This window comes from Leopardus geoffroyi, chromosome B4 (assembly GCF_018350155.1).
Source record: "Leopardus geoffroyi isolate Oge1 chromosome B4, O.geoffroyi_Oge1_pat1.0, whole genome shotgun sequence".
Classification (NCBI taxonomy): Eukaryota; Metazoa; Chordata; class Mammalia; order Carnivora; family Felidae; genus Leopardus; species Leopardus geoffroyi.
In genome coordinates, this window is record NC_059341.1 from 26,055,871 (window position 1) to 26,063,151 (window position 7,281).

Below are 7,281 nucleotides of genomic sequence, written 5' to 3' on the forward strand. Positions count from 1 at the left end.
ACAGGGAGAATCAGAGAGGTTTTTAGAAGTTATTTCTAAAATTACTAACAGTGTGCTTCACTTTAAGCTGCTGTTTCCTTCCAAATAATCTCACTTAATAAAACTGACTTAAGTCACTCGTTGCAATTGTCTCTGAACTGCCATTACAACAGGAACAGTTACAGTACATTTGTATCTTGGTCAGTGAAATGTTTATAAGGAAAAAAAAATCTGATTGAACGCTCTATGAAGCAGCACCCAGTGCACCACCTAGTGGGAGTTGTGTAACACTGTAATTAATTATTCTTTTTTTTTTTTTTAAAGGAAGAAACCCTAGATAAGAATACAACAAATACTATATATACAAACCGCCTAAATCTCTTTGGTTCCCACTTGGCAAGAGGATTGTGTTCATAAGAAAAGAGGACTCATTTTCTGTACAAACTAACAGGCTGATAAAGGTTTCTTAGTGGCAATTTTTGCTTGGGTGCCAAAAATTTTGACAGGAGACTAAAAATTAAGACATTACTGCAAAAACAAACAGAATCAGAGTTAGGCTGATAGGGCCTGTGTAAGGGATGCCTTATACCCTATAAGAAAAACTTATGTCAAAATGTACATGTTACATGCAACAGATACATCTCCCATGTAAAGGGACTTCATGGTTAAAACAGTTCCATTAATTCATAAGACATTTCCATGTTCCTGATGACTACTAAATTTAACATAACTGAGCAATTCTCCAAAGTTCCCCAGGCCTTGACATCATTCAAAAGGTTCCTCCCAACTATCCATCTAAGCCTCCTCTCCATTAACCCCCAAACTCCCTTGTGTTATTCTAATTAAGGAATGATTTTTACATTTTCAATTTTTCCACTAAATTTATAGTAAACCTTCTGCAAAAAGAAGTCATAAGTCATGACCAAAATGCATCATGCTTCATGTTCCTTTGCCTTCTGCATGTGAATTGTTTTGGTTCAATTCAAAAAACAGTATTGGAGTCCACTGCTAAGCTACAGATGCAAACGTAAATAAGATATGGTTCTCTAATTTGGAAAACGTCCCAAAATTTAAAATAGAGGTTTTTCACATAGCACCACGAGGAGTTTGTTTTGTTTAGCCTGTATGAGAAAGTGCCTTTCTGGTGTGATTTAAACTATCTTGGCAACCTCGAGGAGAAAGAAAAAACAAAACAAAAAAAACCTAAGAGACAATATTCCTTTACTTGGAAATAACCACCTCCATCTGTGACTCTTGTATCACATGATCAAATCAGTATGCAGACGCTTGCTTGATGGTGGGAACCTTAGTAGATCCTGGATTAAATCCATTACAGGTGTAAAATAAAGTAGGGGTCAGGTGACCTGGAACAGAATTCTCTTCATCTCTAGGGCTTTCATTTAGGTACTTGTAAAATGGGCATGATATGCATTACCAGCCTCTGAATAGAAGGATTACAAAACTGATAGAGTCTATGAGAGTCTCATTAAAAGACCTAAATGGAAATACAGGTTATCTCCCATTTTTCACAAGTTCATGTACCACTACTTTGCTTTTATGAAAGACCTACTTAGCTAACCGAAAGAAATCCAACAGAGGATTCTCCCTTTTTTTTAATGTAAAAGCGAAAATAACGTTCAGTGTTTGTTTTGCACTGGCTGGTATAGAGGCAGGAGGCACCCCAAGCATCAGAAGTGGCTCTGCCCAGCTCCTTCCCTGGGAACTACACTCAGCATCCAGCATCACGCTGCCGCAGCCTTGACCTGTGTCGAGCATCTGTGCTGTATCTTGACGTATTCTAATGCATCCACTAGCAAAACGTGTCCTACGGTATCAGAAAAGCCCAAGAGGTTTTTTTTTTTTTGGGGGGGGGGTGCATCTGGAACACTAAAAATGTTTCCCATATAAATAGTAAGTGCTGCTTTGCTTTGCAGCACTTCAGCTTAGAAAAGGTTTCACGGGAACGCTGTTTTCAGAGAGCGGGGAAAACCTGTACTGGTTTGTAAAACTGGAGTGCACCTGGAGGGGGAGAACACTGCTCCAAGAGTTCTCACTGTGCCATTACCACCGACACCCGGTGACCTTCACCATTTCACTTGTTAATAGTGAATGGAAAAAGGTTATTAAGCAAGTCCAAGGTAATAACAATTCAAAATGCAATTCATATAACGAATAGCCTGGCTTCTATGCAAAGTATTACTGCATGAGTACCAAGCAGGTGCATCCCTAAAAGCTAAACCCAGAGATGGTTTTTAGAGAAGCTTTTTTATTTGAATGCCAATGTTTAAAAAATTACAAGAAAAAAGAATCCCAATTTGACAAAGTGACAGAAACAAGGTTCCACCCCCTCAAGCCTTTCAAACCTGCGCAGGCATTCCTCGCGAACATTCCTCCCCCTCACTCCCATCGCACCGTTCCCCACTTCAGCCCAGACAAAGGTGAGTCACACTGCTGGGTCTACTTGTCACTTCAGGAAAGTCCCCAAACAAGTTCACGTTAAAGACTTTTAATTTAAAAAGTAATAAATAATAAGTAAACAGTGTTCATGTGTAAATGGCACTGCAATGCGCCTGTCTTAGGAAATATGTAATTAACAATACCCAAGACACCTTTCTCGCTTAAAAAAAAAAAAAAAAAAAAAAAAGCCACTCAGCTAATCGCTACTTATCAGTAGATCCTTTTTCCTCGCGAGCCTGACTCTGACTCAACTCCGCAGCTTTTCTCCACCTGCGCGTCCTCGCGCCCTCCGTTGGGCCCAGCCGCCTCAGGCGAGTCCCCAAGGGGTCCCACCCGCCGCTGCCCCCCCTTCCCTTCCCGGTCGCTCGCCCGACCCCGCCCCCACCTCCCCGCAAGGTGTCGCCGCCGCCGCGGGCTCCCGGGAGGAGGCGCTTCGAGGCTGGCGGGAGGCTCCGGGTGACGCGGCCCGGCTTGGCCCGGCCGCCGCCCGCGGGAACAGCAAGGGGAGCAGACCCCACAGCCTGTGCCGCACCGGTGCTCGGATAGGCGCCGCAGCCCCGGCGCCTCATTACCTGCTCCGGGCAGCCGCGGCCGGCGGGAGGCGCGATCGCTCTGGCCCCTGCAGCCCCGGGTCGGGAGACGAAGAGGCAGCGACCGCAGCCGCCGCAAAGGACAATCAGGAGCCAGCGGGCTCGGCACCGCCTCGGCGGGCGCAGAACGCACGAGCCCAGCGGGAGCCCGGCCCCCACCTTCAGCCCGGCGAGTAACCGACTTGGCCCCCTCCCTCGGAAGGGCGGGGCCACGGCTGGAGGGACGGACTGGGGCGGGACCGTAACGCCCGCGGGGCCGGAGCTCCTCAGAGGCTTCGTAAGACGCGCCTGCTTATAGGCTGCGACGGAGGTAGGCGTCTCGGACTTGAAGACGGCCTCGACAGCAGAGCTCCCTCATTGGTCGGTAAGAGAAAACAAAGCAGAGGTCTGATTGGTGAGAGCTCTGTAGCTCCTCTCCCTCTCCCCTCAATCATCGGAAGCTCCGCCCCTACCCGCTCGGTTCCCAGGTGGCTGCCGAATGCGTTGTCTTACAGACCTGCAACGTCTCCGAAGCGAAGGAACCCGGATACCCAGGTTTCTTTGCCAGGTGCGAGAGATTCTTTGATTCCCGAATGAACTTGATGAGTTACAGCTAACCTTTAACGTGAATTTAGCTAGGATTTAGAGAGTTTTTCCCTGGGTATTTTTTAAGTACTTCATAAGATTCAAAGGGAAATTGTCCTAAGAGAAGGAAAGGCAAAAAAATGTTTTCGCTCCTGGCAAAATTATGCGTCACTTTTTTTTTTCGTTTTACCTGTGTATGAGGCATATATTACTTTTATAATTAGAAATAATTTTTAAATAGAAAGTGAGTAAAGTGCAAAGAATGGTAAAGCAAACCTTCGGGATATCCAAGAGACTAATTCTTTCACGGCAGAAAAAATATATATAGTAATACAGGCAACATATGATGGTCATCAAAACAATATGAACTGGTATCAGCCCCTTCTAAGAACTTTACAAGTATCACTAAGTATTACTGAGGCTCACCCATGCTCTTTCCTGAGTAAATAAAAGCTACTTACACATAATGTAGAATGCATCACACTCTCAAAAGATTTATAGGAAAACTCCCTGACAGGAAGAATTTAGAATCCAAAGGACAAAATAAATAAAGCACTAACAAAAACAAAAAAACAAAAAACAAAGAAAGGAAGCATACAGAAAGAAATTCAGAAGATATAAATTGGAAAACTCAGCCACTACAGGGAATTAAAGAAAGGGATGTGACAGAACTTCAAGATGTGACTTTAACTTTGAAAATTGAAAGTCGAGGGAGGAGGAGAGAGAGAATGATCAGTGACCTAGAGTTAAGGTAATCTGAGCTCTCAGACCAGAGTAGGCTGGCCCTGTGTTATTGTAGCCAGTTTAGAAGGGAATGAAGCATAACTCACCTGGGGACCAAAGTCCCTTAACTCTCTGGCTGCTTCCCTATTCTATTTGTTCTTCTTGTCATTTCCCATGAGGTTCAGAAATAGGCTGTTTGAAATAAAGCCTTTCCCCAACAACTTCATGAATTATACAGTCGTGAAAAAAAAATGGAAGCTGGCAAAATTCAAAACTAAGGAAGGAAAGGAATGTTAAGGTAAACATGAACTTGAAAAGAAGGACAAGAAACTCAATACAAGGAATAGGGCACATCCCCTTTTTTCCTGAGAATACGATAAAACTCTTTGGAGGGCAGTAACCTCATTACCTAACAATTTTTTATATAACCTTTGCAGTAAATGGAATCCTAAACAATAGTCTGAAAATAGATGTCCCAGTATACTCTAAGCAAGTAACTTACTGTTGAGATCTAATTATGTGTAAATATGTAAGGAAAAAAAATAAATAACTTAGCACTCACTGCCTACCATGACCAAATTGGCAAGAAAACTCTCCAAAAGTTTTCCCACAATAATGCCTGGCATTCCATTACTAACATTCTTTCTTTGGGATTAAGTAATTTATATCAAAAATTATTCTTTTATGGGGCACCTGGGTGGTTCAGTGTGTTGAGCCTCTGACTTCAGCTCAGGTCATGATCTCACGGTTCGTGACTTCGAGCCCCACATCCGGCTTGCTGCTAGCCAGTCAGCACAGAGCCCACTTTGGACCTTTTGTCCCCTTCTCTCTCTGCCTCTTCCCCGCTTATGCGCTCTGTCTCTCTCAAAAAAAAAAAAAAAAAAAATTAAAAAATATTTTATTCCTTTACTCAACAAACATGTAATAATACTAATCATCAAATTCTAGTTCCTTCAGTGAACTGGTCACTCTACTAAGCATTGCCTTGAACAAGACAGAGTAGGAGCTATTTATCAGTAAAAGAAAGACAATGAACAAGTCAACAGATAAACTTACAGAAAGGGATAAAGGCAAAGAAGAAAACAGGTACCCAAGGGATGGAGGTGCTTCTTGAATTTGGGAAGGGAGAGAGAAATACTCTAAGATCTGAGCTGCCACTGAAATCAGAAAATACCAACCAGCTCTGCAGAACCTGAGGGCAATGGCATTCCTAGCAGAGGAAACAGCAAGAGCCAAGGTCCTGAAGGAGGAAGAAGAGTAATGTTGTAGGAAGAGAGAGAAGACCAGTGTGGTTAGACTGGCACAGGGAGGGAGTGATCCCAGACAGGTCAGAGAGGGAGGCAGGGCCTTGTAGGCAGTGGTAGGAAGTTTGTATTTTATCGTAGATTCCTGATAAGGTAACAGGATGTTGGAATAAAATCATGATTTTCTTTTCCCTTTTCAGAGTCACCAAAGAAGTGGGCATTCATTCACCAGGCCAGCCTATCAGGCATAGATCTAGTAAGAACCTACTATTTTGCAGGGATAGGCTAGCTGTGGGGGTATAATATTGAGTATGATACCAACCCAGGTGGATGTACAGACAAATTGTTACTGCACAAGTGGTAAGGAAATCAAGGGTGCTATGGGAACAGAATCCAGAAAGGGCCAAGGAGATCATCCTGAAAGAAATGAGGGATCACTGAATCAGTAGGGCATCATCCCAGTGAAAGGCTACAGGTTCTAGATCCAGGGAGCCACAACAAAGGAACATTGGGCCACAGTCCAGAAGAAGGAAATCTAAGGCAAAGCCTTAGAAAGCATTGCATAAAAAATCAACTTTCCCCACATCGCAAGTTTGCCTAGCATGGATGAGCCCAGAATGTGGAAACAAAAATCCAATTAGAAGCAGCATTCTGAAAGCATAAGAGCTGAGCAAAGCATGAGAAGAAATAGACTGTTGTTTCACATTATCTCCTTCGTTTCTTCAACACAAGTCATTAAAAATTGCACACACACCCTTATAACTATGACATTCCTTTTAGGGTGGTAATGAGTTAACAGTATTAATCCTATTTGGCCAGAATTAGGACAGAGCTGAAGCCCTCGGAGTTAGAGATCTGTTCTACCAGTTCCAGCCTTTTGCGTGCTTCTGACCATGGTTTTCTCTTTACTGGTTGAACTCACACCATTACCAGATATCTGTAAGAAAAGAGAGCCCCCCCCCCAACCCTGCACTGTGGAGGGCTAATCAGTGGAAATGCTGAGAATGTCAAAATATCTTGGTGCATCCAGCTGGTGGTGGCAGGTGAATCAAAAGATGCAGCAACTGAATAAGTCAAAAAGTAAATAAAAAATGTAACCACTGAAATGTATGGCACAATGCTTCAAAGCCACTGAAAAGTAATCTCTGTGCCCCAATAATAGAGTTCAAAGATAAATGCTTAAGACAGAGGGGTAACATAGAATCCAAGGGCAAAGACAAGTCAGTCTTGACTTGAAAGACAAGAGGAACTTGGCCGTAGTTTTCTCTGTCTTCAAACCAGCCTCTTTCTACTCTCCCATTCTCTAGAAAACAGCTTTCGGGGCTCCAAAGTTCAGCAGTCAAAGTAAAGCTACCTTAGTGCTCTCCAACCCCCAACCTAATCAACTACCTTGACACAATCCCAAGTTCTATGGAGAGAAAATACGAGTGGCTATGCCTGGTCCGTCTCCACTCTACCCCACCACCTGTGATCATGGAGGTGTGGGGAGAGTGGGGACCACCAACATGGCTGCCAGGGCCCATCTCTGTTGACAGCCAGTGATTTCCCAGAGAACAGGCACTAGACAGATTGCCAGATAGGCATGCATCCTGCCCCCGCTACCCAACGTTTTGTGGAGTCAGTCAGTGGGGCTCCATTATCTATTCAGTGAAAGTCTTTGCCTGTCCTTTCACACTAAGACGGAGGCCCGGAGGCCAAGACCAAAGTCTTCGATGGTGACTGCC

At 43.9% G+C, this 7,281-nt stretch overlaps 1 long non-coding RNA gene across 1 annotated transcript; it reads left to right on the forward strand.

The window, feature by feature from the left end:
• Positions 1 to 3,198: 3,198 nt before the first annotated feature.
• LOC123591450 lies at positions 3,199 to 6,623 on the forward strand. Its single transcript, XR_006709328.1, has 2 exons — positions 3,199 to 3,573; positions 5,758 to 6,623. It is a non-coding gene; the product is annotated as an uncharacterized LOC123591450 (long non-coding RNA).
• Positions 6,624 to 7,281: the final 658 nt, after the last annotated feature.